Genomic DNA, 18,581 nt, shown 5'->3' on the forward strand with positions numbered 1-18,581 from the left:
ATCACTAGCTCAGTGGACTCCCAACAACAGCTTAACAGAATGGACAAACAGATACACAGGCAGACTGACAGACATCTTACACAATCACAGGGTACTCAAATATCTGTTAGCCAAACTGAATCACATTAGCCTTTTACAATTGTAGAATTTGTAACTATTAATAGGCTTGTCAGATTTGTGGTAAGTCAATTAGCAGAGCTCTCTTGTAAAAGAATTTGGAAAGGACAAAATCTTATCTATAATTCACATCTATTTTTGATGTAGCACTGAGCATACACTCCTATCATAAATTTAGACCTTTGGTTTTATTTTTGGTTACCATTCCTGAGCATCCTGGGTCAGTTAAGGCTGGTTCTAGCTTCACGCTATTCTATGGGCTTTTGCGTGGTCTCTGAGGCATCACTGTCACAGGACTGAGCATCAGCTTTGTGAGAGGTGGAATCACCTCCTTCTCTGGGTTTGGGTCCATGATACAGCCAGGCAGTATGCTCTGGCACCCATTTAGCATTTCCTGGAAAAACAGAAGCACACCCTCCACCCCAAATTCGCACTGTCCAGGATGAAGCTCTCTCTGAAGGACCCTTCCTGGCTTCTTCCATTTACCTGACTGATTGTCTTGCTGCTGCTGTGGTTCCCTCCTTAGCAGGATTTAAACTGTAACTGTACATACTGCCCAATGAAGTCTAGGTAAAACTGTCCTCTTTTGTTTTTGTAAGTAATTTTGAGCAAGTTTAACAATTTTGAGCCTTTATGCAGGTTAAATGGAATTGTTTGCATAAGGCAGAAGCGTTTTTGTGGAACATGGCAGGGGAAACAGAGGCCTGTTGAACGAGTCTGAGAGAGTAACAGGTCATGGCAGGGAAGACAGCAAAGGTAGCAAGAGCACAGGAGGGGAAGCAGAAGAACCGGGTCCCTCCAGGAGTCACTCAGCCAGCTTCCAAACTTCAGGTTGACACAGTGTATCAGCCATTACCAGCCAACACTGCGCCTGACACATTGCTTTCAATCAGTTTGTAGCTAGCATGTTTATTTTTAACGTTTTACAACTTCAACAACTTAGCACAGATTGAAGAACCAATATTAAGTCTTCCAACATTATGTTACATTAGAACCACAACATTTCTCCCTTACAGCTGACACAGGCAACATTGTTTCTCCCCTCCATGTCTGGGCCAAGCCCCAGGCTCCTGGAGCTCTTTGGGTCCCTCCCCTGCCTGGGGGCTGTGAGAAGTGGTGAAAGGAGCAGACAGCCCGTTTCTCCTGTTAAACAATAGTTTTAAAGTCTGTGGAGGCCCAGGGAGACTTACGTTTGCTCATTTTCTCATCAGCCGTGCTCTAAGCCGTTTTCCAAGCCGTTTTCCCGTTTCCTCCCATGTATGTAAACTTAGAATTCCTTCCTTTGGAAACAAACTCAAGAAAGTTAGCAAGCTGTCTGGTGCCAGTGCGCTGGAAATGAAAGTTGAGACAAGAAAGCAAAAAAGAACTAAATAAATGTAGAATTATATTAATCGTGACTTTGAAGCAAGTACCCTTATTGGGATTTACACTATGAGATGCTGAGGCTCACTGCAAAGCCTTAGTGAGCCAGTGACATGCAGGAGGCAGCCTCTCGCCAGCCTGTGAAAGCCAATTATTGGATTTTTAGAAGTTTCTTATGCTGGTTGTTGTATTGGTTATTTGAAATTGTCTTTTGTGAGAATATTTGGTAAATAAAAATCAGCAAACCACCAATCAGGACCACATTACCCCCCCCCCACCACCACCACCAGGAGGATCCTGGCTGTCCATCTCAGGGAAGCTGTCCGAGCCCGAGCACCCCTAAGCTGCTGCAGGCCCCCCTGGAAGTGTTTCTTCTGGAACAGGAAGGCCTTCCACGTCAGTTTTTCATTTACATCAAGTGGCCCAACGAGACCACGATCTACACTGTGGACGGAGGGCAGCAGGTTGTGTTGAAGGGACAGATGGTGGCTGTGCTGTCCCCACAGGTGCAGCAGCACAGCTACTGGCAACATGTGCCCTCCCCTCCACATTGAAGACAAACACCTTTCTTCTTTCTTTTTCCTTTAGGCTGTGACCTGACGGCCTGAGTGATTATAATTTGTCCAGGACTATCGGGGATCGGAAGTTTAGTAACCGGGTAGACATGAGGAAACCCTCCCCGCACTCCCGCCCATCTGGCTTCTTTCAGCATCAGTTGCAAGGGAGACAGAGAAAACCGCTCTGCTCCCTAGAGGCGAAAGTTTCAACCCGTGATGCAGCAAAATTTCTCTGAGCTGAGAAGGTGGAGATGGCTGATTGTGGCTCAGTTAAGGTTACTGAGCTGGCTGTCATTCCACCATCTTTTTCCTGCTTGGGACTTGATTTTAAAATAGTGCCTGGGGGACCTACTCTTTTAAAGAGTTTTTGTGTGTCAAAACAAATCAACAACAAATGAAATGAAATGAAAACCCACAGAATGGGAAAGACAGCCAGCAACCCCTGGCTATAAGTACTTTAGTCAAAGCACTTATATCCGGAACATACAAAGTATTCAAAATCATCAAGCCCCCAAATTCAAACACCCTCTCCAAAAATGGGCATCAACATGAACACACAGTTCTCAGAGGACGATATTCAAATGGCAAATAAATACATGAAGAAATGTTCACCATTACTGGTCATTCAAGAAATGCAATTTAAAACAGCGTTGAGATTTCATCTCATTCCAGAAAGAATACCTGCCATCAAGAAATCAACTAATAATGGCTGGGGATTTAGCTCAGCGGCATAAGCGCCTGCCTTGCAAGTGTGTGGTCAAGAGTTTGATCCCTGGTACTGATAAAAAGCAAAAGACAAAATTAAAGCAAAACAAGAAAAAAATCAATTGATGACAAATGTTGGCAAGACTGCGGGAAAACGGAACACTGCTCCAATATTGGTGGGAGAGCAGACCGGTGCAGCTATGATGGAAATCAGTATGGAGATTCCTCAACAACATAGGATTACAAGTTCCATTCAATCCATCTATTCCCCTCCTGCGTATTTTCCCAGAAAAATTGAAAAGGTCATGTCTCAGTGATATATGTGCACCCAGGTTTATAGCAGCACAATTTGTACTAGCTAAATCTTGGAAACAACCAAAATGCCCATCAACCACAGAATGGATGAAAAAGGTGTGGCATTTTTGCCCAATGGAATATTACTCAGCTATGAAAAGGGATGTTCTTGAGGCTTTTATAGGTAAATGGAGGCAACTTCAGTCTATCCGCATAAGTGAAATAAATCACACTCACGTGTGTAAATATCGTATTGTCTCTCTGGTATAAAAATAGTAACAAAAAACTGAAAAAGTAATAACACCCAAAAAGTATAACAGATATTGTGATATGACAGGGAAAGAAACTGCTGTAAAGAATATAATTCCATGTATAAGTGTGGAAGACAGATAACCGTACTACTAAGTTTTTTTTAGTCATCAGATTTGTTTGCACTGTCATTCTTTGATTGTCCAATGTTTATGCTTTGATTTTGTGACTTGAGCAACTATTTCAAAGAGAACACTATGTAATTTATTAACTAGTGATTTCTTACTGCTTTTTAAAATTCTGTATTATTTCTACCCTTTTTTGTTTTGTTTTTTCTCTAAATAAAATAAAATAGTTTCTGAAACCAATTCCATTATGGTTGTCTCAAGAAGTTGATGATTATTAAGACCATGTCTAATGCAGATCCACCAAAACAATGAAAATTCTAGAATCAAGCATACAACACACAGTTCCACTTACACTTGCAATCATTTAGAATTTGTTTGTCCCAGAGTGAGGCAGCTGATATAGTCAATATAACTCTTTTATTTTTCTTTTGTTTCTTTTTCTTTCTTTTTGCAGGGAAGGGTTTCTCACAAGCCTGTTTATAACTGGTCCTAGAGAATAAGGGATTGTTTAAACGCCCCATTCATATCTGATGCAGCCAATATCAATATCACACACTCCCGGGATGACCCCTGACCTGTACCAATGACTTCTCGCATTGTTGTGAGCAAATGGGAAATGTCCCCTCAGCCTCCATCTCTTCCCCTGTCCATGTTCAGGTGCCACATGCTGAAACCCATGCAGTTCTTGAGGTTATTGGGGTGAAGGACTGTGAGAGAAGGAGAAAATAGAGACAAAGCTGGGGTCAGGGGGAGCCCTTGTCCTCCTGATGGGCAGAAAGGAACCCCTCAACCACTGCAGCACATTTCTTTATAAACTCCTGCACCCCACACACTCCCAAGAAGAATGTCCATTTCAACCCTGCTGCCTGGCAACCTGTTTGCTGGCTGGCCTGGCCCCTGGCCCTCCTGGTGCTGGAACAGCTTGTTTTCATGGCTTGTTTTGAGCCTCTGTATTTTCAGGGCTGGGCTTGCTCGGGTCTTCCTCTTCAGGTGGGTCTTCCTCACCTGGCGTCTGGTGCAGACTATTTTGTTCCCACCTGGGTCTCTGCAGCCTTCTGGCGTGGAGTCTTTGGCCTTGCAGTGTAGGCTCTTCAGGGTTCTTTTGCAGAGGTATTCGGATCCGGGGGTTGACCATCCAAATTAAAAAACCCAATTCATAACGGGCATCTGAGGTGAATGCACACTCCTCAGATGAAGAAGTACAATTGACAAATATATGAAAAAATATTCACTGGTCATTCGAGAGATGCAAATTAAAATGACACTGAGATTCCATCTCACCCCAGAAAGAGCAGCATTATCAAGAAATCAGCCAATAACGAAGGCTGGCAGGACTGTGGGGAAAAGGAGCCCTTCTCCACTGTTGGTGGGAGTACAGACTGTGCAGCCACTGTGGAGATCAGTGTGGAGCTTCCTCAACATCTAGGATGGGAGGTAACACTGGACCTCTAATTACCCTTCTTGGTATTTCCCTTAAGCAATTAAAAGCATCATGGCATAGTGACAGATGAACACCCAAGTTTATAGCAGCACAGATTGTGACAGCTGAGTCTCATAAACAGCCCAAATGCCCACCTGCTGGTGAATGTATAAAGAAGATGTGGTTTTTAGTACAGTGGAGGCTACTCAGGCATAAAGACCTTCCTAGGTAAGCAGATGCACCTCGGGACCACACACTTACGTGAGATAAATCAGACACACACGTGTAAACACCACATTGCTTCTCTGCTGTGAGAAACTCACAGTGTGAATAAGGAACAAACGTAAAATAGGAATTGTGACATAGGAAGAAAGTGCTCGGATGGAAATGGGAGCAGGGAACAGGAGAGGGGTTAGAAAAGCAAGGAAAGTAAAAACAAGTGAGGAGAGAAGGAAAAAGGGAAACAGAGCTTCTGTGAATGTGGGGGAGGAGGAGGGAGGGTGGGTGGGGAATGTGGGGGGAACCCAGAGTCATGTGTAGGTGCAGATTCTCCACGATGAACCTGATCACTGTGTATCGTCTCTGGTACCAAGAAAATCTGACTGAACAAACACTAACAAGCTTTTGCCCCTGGATGTCATCAGGAGGGGAAAGACAGTTCCCGCAGTGGGAGCCTGTGTTTCAGATCATTTACCCAGCAAGGGTCCAGCACCGAGACTACATAGAGAACACTTACAGCTAACAGGGAGACACAAACTCCAATTGAAAATGACTTATTTTTGAATACTTCTTTTTCAAAAAAGATGTAGAAGTGATAAATCTGCAAATAAAATCCTCAGACACGAGAATTATGCAAATGAAAACTGACACAGAACTCCAACCTCACTAGAACAGCGAGACTAAAAACAAAACCTGGTAATTACCAGTGTCAAGGAGGTTGCAGTGAACCTGGAACCCTCGGGTGTAGCTGCTGGATCATAAAGTGGCACAGACACCTAGGCAGCTCTTTGAATGTTAAACACACAGTTTCTGTATGAGCCAGCAAATCCACTCAAGAGTATAAACCTAAAGAAATATAAATATTCGTTAAAAAAAAACTTGAATGCTCACAACTGAATTATTTTTAAAAGCCTACTAATCATAGTGGCCATCTGTCAGGTCGGCCACCCGGGGAATGAAAAACAAAATCATTCCCTTAATCCGTGGTGGTGTCACATGTTTTCCATTAGCGTGTACATTTGTACTCACAGAGGTTTGTTCTGTCTGACTGAGACAGGGGCTCACTATGAAGCCCAGTCTGGCCTCCAACTCAACCCTCCTGCTTCAGCCTCCTGAGCGCTAGGATGACAGGCATCCACCACCAAGCCTGGCTCTTGACAGTTCTTCATATTTTGAAAAAGAATGTTAAAGGTCACAGAACAATCACAGTTTCTTCCATTGATTATTAAATTGCTTTGCGTTGTTGCAGCTTGCAGATCACTTTTTACAGACCCAAACAATGATTCAAGCAACTCAGCGTGAGGAAACCTCACTGGACCCCTCTCTCACAGTGTAGAAATACCTGGAGGCCTCCCTGCAATTCCTCCCCTGTGGACACCTCCGGTCCTCTCAGGTCTCACATTCTCATGTTAACTGGACATACCTAGCTGGACATACCACGGGATCTTTGTGCCAAAGAGTCAGGCACACAGGAGAGAACAAAACATCGTTTCACTCATTGTTAATGTCATTCTATGAAGTCACATAGCTGTGATTTAAAAGTCATAATATACAGGACAATAAACTTTGTTTTTTGGTACCAGGATGAAACTTAAAACCTTGCACTTGCCAGGCAGGTGTTTGTGCCGCTGAGCTAAACCCTTGGCCCAGGAAAATAAACTTTTAAAGACATTTGGTTGATCTGCCTGTTTAATGTGATTTTGAGGATGATCAATGTTGTAGTTTTTAAAAGATGTCACATTTACAGTTAGAAGTTGGAAAGGGCAAAAACTAACCTCAGGCTAATTTTCTATGAAAGCAGGTGGACTAATGAAAGCAGGCTAACTGAAGGGTCCCTCTCTCCGTGATTTTCCTCCCTGGATGAGGCCTCAAGTGCCTGGCCCGGGTGATGAGCTGGGTCTGCAGACAGATGCCGCGGTGCCTGGTAAGAGGTTCACACGTTACTCTATTAAACAAAAATAAGTCTTATGACAGGACACATATGAACCCGCTAAAATGGTTATAAAGTGCGGTGAGGACGTGGAGCCCTGATGCACTGCTGGTGGGAATCTAAAGGGGTGCAGCCACCGTGAGAAACAGCCTGGCTCCCCACTGCAAGGTTAAAACAGAGTCAGCACATGATCTAGCAATTCTTTTTCTAGGTACATACCCTGGAGAAGTTAAATCATCTCCATACAAAATCTTGTTACAGGAATGCTCAGAGCAGCCTTACTGATAACAGCCAAAAAGTGATGACACCCTAAATGTGCACCAAGTGTTGGAGACCACAAGGTGGTAGATCCATGAGTGGAATAGTATTATGCCATAAAAAAGGAGGGAAGCACAGACAGGCGCTACAGCATGGACAGAGCCTTAGCAACACTACATGGGTTGCGGCCGCCCAAGGGGGAGAACCACCAGCTTCCCCTGAAATTCGAGCCATATTGGAACTTAGGATGCTGGGAAACCAAACAAGCAGCCTGGCTCCCTGTTAAGCGGTAGTGAGCCTACCAGTGCACGGGCTTAGGGTCAAACATCCCACTTCCTCTGCCCCCTTTAGCAAATGGGAACCGGAGATCTGAGCATCTCTTGGGAGGCTGAACATAGCAAATAAGGGGGATTTCCTTCTAGCATCTTTTTGAAGGCAAACATTTTTAATACTGTTTTGCTTTATTCTGACTGATACTGGTCTATTCAATATTCTGCTTTGATAAGTTCTATAATGTTCTGTACTTCATTTTATTTTGCTACATGTGATTGAAAGAACAACTATTGTGAAGATAACGAGATACACTGTGGTACCTGTTGCTGCTGTCCTGGTAACCTGCTGTGAAGTTTTGTACCAGTTTCACTACACTGTCTCAATGGGCAAAAAAAGTTTTCCCAAGTTAACATCAGTGAATAATTATGTCATTTAAAGTAGAGAAAGGTATGAATTTCTAATACCTTAATAAAAAAGTGTAATCTAGTAGTGTCACATCCCACAGATGCCTTCAGACGCACCTGTGACTTTACCCTGTTCTGCCCAGACTGTCCCCCTGGCAGGGTCTCTTGTAAATTCATCCAGGCTGGCTAAGCACAATGAGAAATGAGAATTAAAGTATTTTTTTGGAGAATCAAAGAGTTTTACTGGTGGAAAGACTGCAGTTTTTGATGCTTTCACTAAGAATCCACTTCCCTGTTCTGACCAAGCTCCTCACACAACCAAACTGGTGCATTACGTCAACTTATTCTATTTCGTGGTCTAAAACAAAGGGAGATTTTTCAAATAATTTGAGAGCTTCTGTGTGTGTTTTGTTACTGTTTTCTTTTGAGTTTATTATTACACATTGAGTGCAGAAGTGTTATATCCCTGAGTAGTCCTACAACCCTTATAATTTTTTAATTTGTGGCATGATCTTAGAAATTTCCTTGGGCTGCACTTGAACATTCAAACCTCCTGCCTCAGCCTGTCAAGTAGGTGAGAATGTAAGCGCGTACCAATGTGCCCAGTGGTCACTGAGGTCACAAGGCTTGGCGCTGTGGGTAGCACAGCAGTTTATGACTTATTCTCTTAACTCAAATGGCAAAATACAGTCCTGTCCATTCTGCCTGGGGACAGGGTGGCAGGTTTCTGAATTTACAGGCAAACTGCTGGGGGTGTGACTTCACACATGACTCCAGCCCATCACTGAGGTGTCCTAGTGATGCTTCTAATAAAGACATCCTGGATGACCACTCCCCCAGGACCCCATTACCCAAAGAGAACCCGACTCCTGCTTCTGTGTCCTCAGCTCTCTCCGTCTCCCGCCAGCACCGCAGCGTCTGTGCTTCCCTGTTCTTGCCCTGCAGTGGAATCAGCGCCCTGCAGCCTCCCCCAGGCAGGGTCTTCTGTCCTTGAGTTTGAATCTCCCGCTTCTCCTCCCTCAAGCCCTGCTCCAGCAGCTCCTACCTCCGCTTAGCTTCAAGCTGTTTCTGTAAATATTGAGTTTTATTTTTCTGCCCAGACTAGCAAATTATTCAAATCATTCACTTCACTCCTTAAGGAAGCAAAAAGTGTTTTTTATATTCAACAACTGGTCATGGGACACAGCACAGCTACATGCAGAGGGAAAAGCTGGACCTATACCTTACATGGTATTGTAAAAATTCATGCAAAATGGATCAAACATCTAAATATCAGGGTAAAATACTAAAATTTCTTAGAAACCACAGGAGAATAGAATTTGGTGACCTTAGCTCAGGAAATGGCTTGCTGTGACATCTGATCGGTACAGCTGAGCATGTGGAGCACATCTGGAATCCCAGCTGCTCAGGAGGCTCAGAAGGAGGATCATGAGCTCAGTGCCAACCTGGGCAACTTAGATCCTGCCTCAGAAGATAAAAAGGTCTGAGGGTGGACGTGATCCAGTGCCAGAGACCTGGCTCAGCCTGGGGAGGCCCTGGGTGGTGGACACACAGGTGCAGGAGCGTTTCCCTGTGGTCCCAGCTACCCGGAGCTGAGGCAGAAGGATCACTTGAGTGCAGGGATTCAAGGCAGCCTGGGCAACACACAGAGATTTGGTCTTGACAAGAAAAAAATATGAACTACATAGGCACGAAAAGATAAACTGATTAATATAACACTTGTTATGTTTTTGGTAAATGAAAATCTGATAAAAGAATTATTCCTAAAATAATTATTATTGAACTATTACATTCAATAAAAGACAGCACAGTTTAAATGCTGGCAAAAGATGTAAGTAGACATTTCTCCAAACAAGATACACAAATGTCCATTAAAGCCGTGGAAAAACACCTGGCATCATTAACCATCATGAAAACAGAAATCAAAGCCAGTATGAGGCCAGACAGGGCGGGGCCCACCTAGGAGTCCAGGCTCGCTGGGAGGCTGAGGCAGGAGAAACACCTGACCCCAAGACTTCAATGCCAGCTGGGGCAACACGGTGAGATCACATTTCAAACACAAACAAAACAGAATACAAAAAAACTTCACCCCTGGGGGGAAGGAAAACATCATGAGCTGTTGCTTACCACTTTCCAGGATGGCGAGGTTCACAGAGAAGGACACTGAGCTGTGCACGGTGCTGCCCACACCTGGTTCCAGGCAGCCTGGGCTGCAGAGCTGGGCTCTGTCCAGGAGGGAGGTGACAGGTCAGCGAGGAGCTGCGGGATCAGAACATATTGTCATCTTAGAAATAGTTGTTCAAGTTACAAAATTAAAGCATATAGAGGGGACTTTCAAACAGTGAGAATGCAAACAGTTTTGTTCAATGATCCAACAAAACAGTAATATGGTTATCTATCTTGTACACTTAAATATATATGCAGTTATATCTTTTAGAGAACTTTCTTTTCCTTTCTTTTGTACAATGACAATTACACATTTTCAGTTTTATTACTCCCACAGTTCTTATTACTTTTTTTTTTGAAGAAAGTAAGACCAAATGTGACATACCAGGACAGAATCAGTCAAATCAAAAGGATGGACATAATACATAAAGTAAAAACAAAATACAAGGTGATCAACAATGGTTACCATAATGCCTCTTGCTATCTTAAAAAGAATTGCCTAAATCATCAGTTATAATAAAACTGAACAAAACAGTAAAGAATAAGACCAATAAAACCAAAACATTGGAGTAAATAAAACCAAAACTATTATCTTCAAAAGAAGATAATAGTCAACCAGAATGGGCATCACAATGAATCTTATTGTCTTCATAGTTGTTGCCTATACTTTCAAACTTGGTACTATCAAGCATAACAGAATAGAGAAAAATCAGTCAAAACAAGATGGTGAGAGCAATACAGAGTTTCAAATCAAGTTAATAGGAAATCAAAGTGGGTTAGTATAATATATCCTGCTATTTTTTAATTTATATTTCCCTTAATTAAAAGGGCAAAATGAAAAAGTAGATAATAAAAAGGAGATTGAGATAAAAAAAAAAGAGGGCATAACAACAAAACAGTGCAGGTCAAAACATAGCCATTTAAGCAAAATAATGTTTCACCACAAGATAATCTTGACATAATAGTAGTTACCATATTGTCTCTTACCTTAAAATCTTTGGGTATAACTTCATATACTGTAGCATCAAAGATATCAAGACAATGTAAAACCGTTCAAGAGAATGACAGTATTACGGGGTATTTAGAATCAACTAACAGAAAATGAACAATGGTTTCTATATAATCTCCTTGTCTATAAAAGTTTTTGTTTATATTACCACATATAATAAAATCCAATAAAATACAACATGTTAAAACCGGTGGAGACAGAAGAACAAAAGCTTGATGGAATTTCACAACAAGAGGATATTAAATCAGCACTACCTATTATGATGTCCTGTTTTCTCCAAAATGGCTGTTCCTACCATCCAACCTTCTCTGCCTCATTTCTTTTGAGCTCTTTTTCTGTCATTAGTTGTCAGTTTGTCCTCTTCATTTCGCTTTCTGCTCCATTCATTGTGGCCTCTCTGCCACTGTTTCTGGAATCTTGGTATTTTTCATTTTTAGAATATCCTGCAGTAATCTCTGTACAGTTGAATTGGTGGTTGCAAATTCCCCTAGTTCCTCTTTATCCTGGAAGCACCTTCTTTTTCCATCAGTTTCTAGGGACAGTTGTGCAGGATATATCAATCTTGGCTGGAGGTTATTATCTTTCAAAGCTTGAATTATTTCCCCCCATGCTCTTCGTGATTTGATGGTTTGTGCTGAGAAGTCTGCTGTAATTCTGATGGGTGTTCCCTAGTAAGTGATCTGTTTCTTGTCTCTGATGGCTTTTAATATTCTGTTCTTATATTGGGTTTCTGGAATTTTGATTATTATATGCCTGGGTGTAGCTCTGTTTGGGTTGTAGGTGGCTGGGGTCCAGTACGCCTCATACATCTGAGTATCTTTACCTTTTGCTAAATTAGGGAAATTCTCCTGGATTATTTCTGTGAATAGCTTTTGTAGTTCATTTGTTTCAATCCCTATTTCTTCTTTCATGTTCTTAACTCTTAAGTTATAGATCCTCTTATCATTTCCTAGTCTTTGTGTTAGTGCTGTTTGTTTTCTTATTTTTAAGAAGTTTTTCATTTCATGCTCCCACCTTACAAATCTGTCCTCCAATTCTGATAATCTATCCTTAGTTTCTTTCAAGCTGTTATGTCAGCTTTCAATAGAGTTTTTAGTTTCCTGGTAATCTCTTTGAACCTGCTTCACGTATTCTATGTTTTCTCTATTTTCTCCATCAAACAATTCTCCCCTTTTTTTCTGTTCTTCCATTCCACCATCTGTTTTTCTTGGGTGGTGCTTAGCATTTCTCTAACTATTCTACTTATTTCTTGCTTTATTTCACTAAATACTTAATTTTTGAACTCATCTATGAGGCTCCGGAGATACCACTTTATGTCTATACGTGCCGTGTCTGATATTGCATGTTTTCTGTCTTCGTGCTCTTTTGCATTTACCTTTCCTGTATCAGTGTTCTCAGGATTGGGGACTGAGGACCCTTTCTTGTTGCTCCCTTTTCCCATACTTTTTGTTCCTTCCATACAAGCGTATGTAGGAGGCCGGTTTTTTTTTTTTTTTTCTCTTTGTCTGTTACAGTTTGTTTGAATCCGTCGGCTAGGTGTTCCCGCCCACTGCAGTGTACTAGGGAGACACAGACCTGGGGAGCCTCTGCTGGGCCCGCCCCTCCAGGTCAATCTACTGAATGCTTTGCTGCTAGGGTGCATTGCCAGGTACAGGGACCTGATTTGCACTAGCCTACTGGATCTTAGTCTGCAGCATCACCAGGCCAAGCGCTCCCCGCCACTCCCGCTTGAGAGGGGAATATGCGACTAAAGTCACTGCAGGGCCCTGTTCCAGCTAGTCTGCTCGTTCCCAGAATGTCCTCTGTTGGAGCCTCCTAGACTATGAAAGGATCCCCATTTCTCTCACTCTCCGCAGGTCAATGCAGGGATCCCTGCCAGTCCCGTTCTCAATGCCGTTTGGTTCGCCGATTCCAGCTCTCAAAGCTTTTGTGCATCTCTCTCCCTGCCGTGCGGATTGGGATGCAGTATTGGCAGCAGGAAATTCAAATCGCGGCTTCCAATGGCACGGGATCCAGCTTCCGTGCTGAGATTTATCTGTTCCTGTTATAGCATCAGGATTGCATCTCCGGTTGGTTTCTCTCAGCTTAGTTCGTTCCTGGGTCGGCAGGGTACATCTCCCCTCACATAGGACTCCTCACACGGCACCACTCCTGGATTGTAAACTGGTAATCTCAGAGAGCCTCCGTGGCTGCTGTTATTTGTCTGCCATGTTCTCCCGGAACCTATTATTCTTTTAACACATGATTTTAAGTCTCTGGGAAACCCTGCTCTGAGGAGAGGTCTTCCTGCACTTTGGGCCCGTGATCTGATCATGCCAGGAAGGGAGCTCGTGTGTGGGTGAATACACTGTCTAGGAGAGGGGGAATTGCTGCAGGACCTCAGAGAACAGGTCAGGAGTGCGATGTGAGCATCACCCCTGTCTTTTAGAATTAGTTAAATGAAATGACTGGGCTGTTTCTTTGCAAATTCAGAAGGAGGTTGAGGTCTGAAAAGGCCAGGTGCCAAGGGCAAAACCTCCAACAATTCCTCCAGTTCCCATCCTGGGTAATTACACAGAGCCCCCAAGTCTGTGCACCTCGCTATTTCACTCTGAGAACCACTGTTCAGGGCAGTGGAGGGCAGTGCTGTCCAAAGCTGGGCCAACTCTTAAACATCTGGACTAATTCAGAACTCTCTGTACCCATTCATACATTATACAGATACATCTACATGTGTTTCTTATTAACATGGGCAAACAAAACCAGTTGGTCTTTTAGCCAAGGCTTACCATGTAGTTCAGGCCACCCTTGAACTATGCAGCTCATGTTGGCTTTGAACGCAGGGTCACCCTTCTGCCTCAGCCTCCTGAGTACTGTGTTACAGGAGTGCATCACTGTGCCCGGCAGGTAAACAAAATCTTATGCATAAATATCAGATGATTTAGGAGATCATTACTTCAAAATAAAAATATAAAAACCATTCCCAAGTATAATTCACCAGAATCAAAGAAGCTTTTGCTACTAGTATAAACAGATTATTATTTATTTGTGTCATTATTTCTATTACTTTAACAGGACTTTATGAGATCATCTAATGAACTGTCTTTTGGGAGCACATATCTGAATGTTTATCTTTCAAGAACTAAAAATTCATTTGTTTTACTGAGCTGAAATTACTGGCTTTTCCATTAATAAGACAATTAATTTTGGGGGTTTTGTTTTGGAAAACAAAGCATGGGATCCTATAGCAGGATCCAGAAATGATTCACTGAAATTAACAAGGTACTTAAAAACCCAGGCTGGCCTCCTTGCATTCTAGGCTCAGGAATTCCTCCTGCCTCAGCCTCACAGGCAACCAGGACTACAGGTACAATCCACCACACCCACCTTGAATGTTTGCTTCATGGTTTTTAAAAAGTAAAGAATTGCAAAAGAAAATTCCATTTCCTGGAGTAAATTTTTACTGAAACTCAGGTAACCATTGATAATTTCACCGGGTCACTGTTCCCAGACCCAGAAACCGCCCCTGAAGTGATGCACTGCTTTGTAAACAAGGAGAGGAAGAGGGCTGGAGAGAGGGCAGGGGATGGGGAATAAAGGAGGAATCAAGATGCACCATGCACAGGTGCAAAGCCCCAGGATGAATGTGATCCCTGTGTATGTCTAAAATGTATCAATAAACTTAATACAAATTATTATGCAACCACTAAATGTATTTAGTGCTAGAACTGTGTACAAAGGTTAGTACTATTGAAAATTATTTTGAGGTCAATCTTTTCTCCTTTAAAGACACCCACTCAATGACATACATGCTAAAATAATTTTGGATTGAGCAGAAGGCCAAATACAAAGAACTGATCAGTGTTAAAACACCAGGGACAGGATGGCCAGGATAATAATTTCAAACATTTTTGAAAATTCTGACGTTAACAAAAGAGTATGGAAATGTAAGCCCACTTAATCCACTGCTTACAAAGTAATGTAAACTGAGGAATCTCCTTGGAAGACTGAAGTCTTCAGACCCGAGACTAATTCTGAATGAAAACAGTGACATTCTGGTTTACGAGCATTTGAGTTGAAACTTTTGCAGGGGCGCTGTGTAAGGCTCACTGTGTCAGACGCTGGAAACAAATTCAACTTGTGAACGTTCTTCTGGAGTGGAACTTGTTCTCCATTGGAGACTCACCATATCTGACCAAGACATTTTGGAGAAGTCGGTGAAGTAACCACAAATAAAGGACAGGAATGCCGACAAGGATCACAGAGCATGATGGGAGCACGTTCTGCTGGGGTGGATGTGTCAGAGCCCCTTGTGCAGCTCCCACGGGAGAAGACCCGCCTTTGGCTTTCATAGTCTTTCTTTAATAAACAAAGAGCATCAACAGGGAAAGCAGTAAGACTTGCTTTGCAGTTCAAATATTAGATAATGAAAATGTTTATTTTACAATAGGGGTCAGCAACCCAAGTTCAGCTGCCTCTTGCTGTTAGGAGCAGCTGTACTGGAACACAGCTGCCCTCGTCCACATCTTTATTTTCTGTGGGTGCTTTTACATCCTGGTGACACAGCTGAGCAGCTGTGACCGAGACTGTATGGTCTGCAGAGCCCTCCAAACCGTTACTCTTTGGACCTTTCCAGAAAAAAGCTACCAGCTCCTGGGGAATGAGAGCAAAGTGAGCCCCGCATTGCCGTAACAGTCTCTCATGAGAGCAACGGTGGTCTGCATTTTACTACCAGTGAGCTGAGCTGTTAAGAGCCAGAGGACGGGAAAGGCGAGATCAGACGGGGTCGTGCTCCCACAGTCCCTCACGGAAGAGGAAAGACTGCGGCATCGGGCAATGTTTATAGATTAGGCTGAATCCACGATAGACCATGTTTGTTACTAAGATAAGTGACAGCTTGAAGTCCGAAAACTGCAATGTCACCATTTAAAGATCGGCCTGAGGCTGGTGCCCTGTTATATTCTGCTTCTACTGTAGCCATGTGCCTAAGAAGGAATAAAGATACTTTGAATATTCCTTCAGTTAAAAATACAGAAGATACACAAGTTGAGGTAGAGTTGTAGCTCCAGGGTAGCGCCTGCCTGGCATGTCAGAGGCCCTGCATTTGATCAGAGACACTGAAAAAAAGAAAACAAAGAAAAAAATCAGACAAAAAAGCCGGGCGTGGTGGCTCATGCCTGTAATCCCAGCACTCAGGAGGCTGAGGCAGGAGGATCCTGGAGAGTTCAAGATCAGCCTGGGCTACAATGTGAGCTCAAGGGAGCCTGAACTGCATAGTGACATCCTGTCTCAAAAAAACAAAAAGAAATCAAACAAAAAGAGAGAGAGTTGAGCTTAGGTGGCCTCTGAGATTAAGGTGACAAAATACTCAGAAAAGTGATTCAGTAAGACAATGACACGAAACTGTAAAGTGTAAGTGAAAATCACATCTGACTTTCGTAATTGAGTGTTTAATGCCCAGCTGCAGGCTACGTTATTTGAGGCAACAACAAACTGAGAAAACCTGGCTTACCTGAAACATAATTAAGTCCCTGAGGCCGCAGCCACAGCGCCTAGAACTGTCCTAGGACGCCATCCCCTCTGGCACCCCACATGGAAAAGGGAGAACCGGGCGGGAAGTGGGGGAAGCAACTCAGCCTCGGGGCAGCTGGGCCTCAGACAGTTCCAGTCTCTGCGTCAGAGAGTATTTCACGGAAGCAGCAACACGAGGCAGCATCCACTCTGCCTCCTGTGTGGCTGGATCAGAGTAGTTTAGGATTCTGGTTTCCACCATGTTAGTGGCAAAATAGGTGTTTTTGTCTTTGAGGAGTCTAAACAGAAAGAAAATGATACATAGATTGATTATATAGACATATACATAAATATACACACAGTGCATAATTATGCACATATATGCACGCATATGTGTATGTGTTTGTGGTATGGGTTCTTTGTGTTTTGGTACAGTTCCAGTCCATTTTTATTTATTTATTTAGCTTTAACTTTTGAGACATATCTTGCTAACCTGCCCAGGCTGGGCTACACTTAGGATCTTCCTGACTCAGCTTCCCAGAGTTCTGGGATACAGGTGCACACAATCACATCTAGCTGTGTAATTGTATTATTAATTCCTATTCCTGTGCAGACACAAACAATAATCACGTTTGCACACCCATAGAGAATCTCTAGAGGAGTAAACAAGAAGGAAATACTTTGTATCGAATAGTGCTTCAGGATTTAAAAAATTAAATAAATGTTTATTTTGTGGAGGAGAGACAGAAGAAAGGAGAAAGAAGGTGAAGTTTCCCTTTTAGCCTTCACTCACCAGGAAAGAGACAATGAGGTGTTGGTGGAAAGATTGATAGAGTTATTTCCAAAAGATGAAAAATATTAACAAAAGATGAGAAATATAAAATAAAAAGCGGCCTTTATTCTGAGAACACGGAGAGAAATGACCGGCACCCCCACCGCTGGCATCCGGCAATCTCTCTGGCTGACACGTGGCGTGGGGGCCTGTAAATAGCCTCAGTTTGGGGTGGAACCTAAGGCGGGCATTAGGGATACACAGGTAGCCCATTGGTCCTAGGTTTGGCGCCATATGTAAATTCCCAGGGGCGGGAAGATGGCGTCACAGGTAACTTCCTAGGGGCAGGGGAGATGGAGCTTCCTGCTTCCGGTTGTGGCTTTCCTGGCTACAGTGTCCTATCTGGAACAAAACCCTTTCATATCCCGTCTTATGATTATTATTATGAAAAGGGGCGAAGATTTCTCTCTTTAACTACTTCCTGCTGGCAAAGGGCACTGTACTGGAGCCTAGGGGAGTTGACGGGATGAAAGTTGATGCCCAGGTAGACACTGGTGCCAGGTGTTTTAGCCAGGACAACTTCACTGATGAATGCATGTATGTCAGACTGGAAAAACAAAGAGACAAGATGTTATGAGGAGACATGGCACTGTCATATTAAGGACCCAGGTGAGGTAGAAGGAAAGGTGCCTTTGATTTAGACATATCATTCTATCAGGACCATGTTGAGGTAGAAACATTTCCATAGTAAGGCAGAATTCTGAGAATTAAACGTGGGGTTAGGAGGCGTGGAGTTATGAGAGGTGATTACTCGCCCATCTGAAAACATAAAAGTTAAGACGGTAGGTGTATAAAACTTGTCTCCGGTCCAGGAGTTGAACTGGAAAGAATAGGGGGAGCAGGGAAGGCACTGGCTGTACCCGTATAGGGAAGGTAAGGGCTTAGGCTTTTAGGGATGTCACGTTTAACCAGACAGCTGAGGGTAGAAAGAACTGCAACTGTTATCATATAGAACATTATGAAGATTATCTTACGCATGATGTGGGAGTCTTTAGGAAAGACTGTCAAGAGTCCTGCTGTAAAAATGATCATTAATAGAATGTAAGAAATTAGGAACCAAAGTTGATAACAAAACATGACTTAGCCTGTTAACTGTGGCTGTGAGGCCTTTGTGAGACGGAGACGGGTAGGTGACAGAAGATGAGATGACCACTCAGAATGATCAGAT

General features: G+C 43.0%; 1 protein-coding gene across 2 annotated transcripts in view; it reads left to right on the plus strand.

Annotated features, from left to right (window-relative positions):
* LOC106026894 (spidroin-1-like) overlaps nt 1-3,652 on the plus strand; it is a 60,128-nt gene extending 56,476 nt beyond the window's left edge. For both annotated transcript variants that reach the window (XR_002790297.2, XM_063239470.1), the window contains one exon: nt 2,068-3,652. The gene's annotated coding sequence lies outside the window, so the exon portion shown is untranslated. The remainder of the gene's footprint in view (nt 1-2,067) is intronic.
* The last annotated feature ends 14,929 nt before the right edge of the window (nt 3,653-18,581 follow it).

Source organism: Cavia porcellus, unplaced genomic scaffold, assembly GCF_034190915.1.
Source record: "Cavia porcellus strain 051 isolate PalLab524CR breed Dunkin Hartley unplaced genomic scaffold, mCavPor4.1 scaffold_28, whole genome shotgun sequence".
Taxonomy (NCBI): domain Eukaryota; kingdom Metazoa; phylum Chordata; class Mammalia; order Rodentia; family Caviidae; genus Cavia; species Cavia porcellus.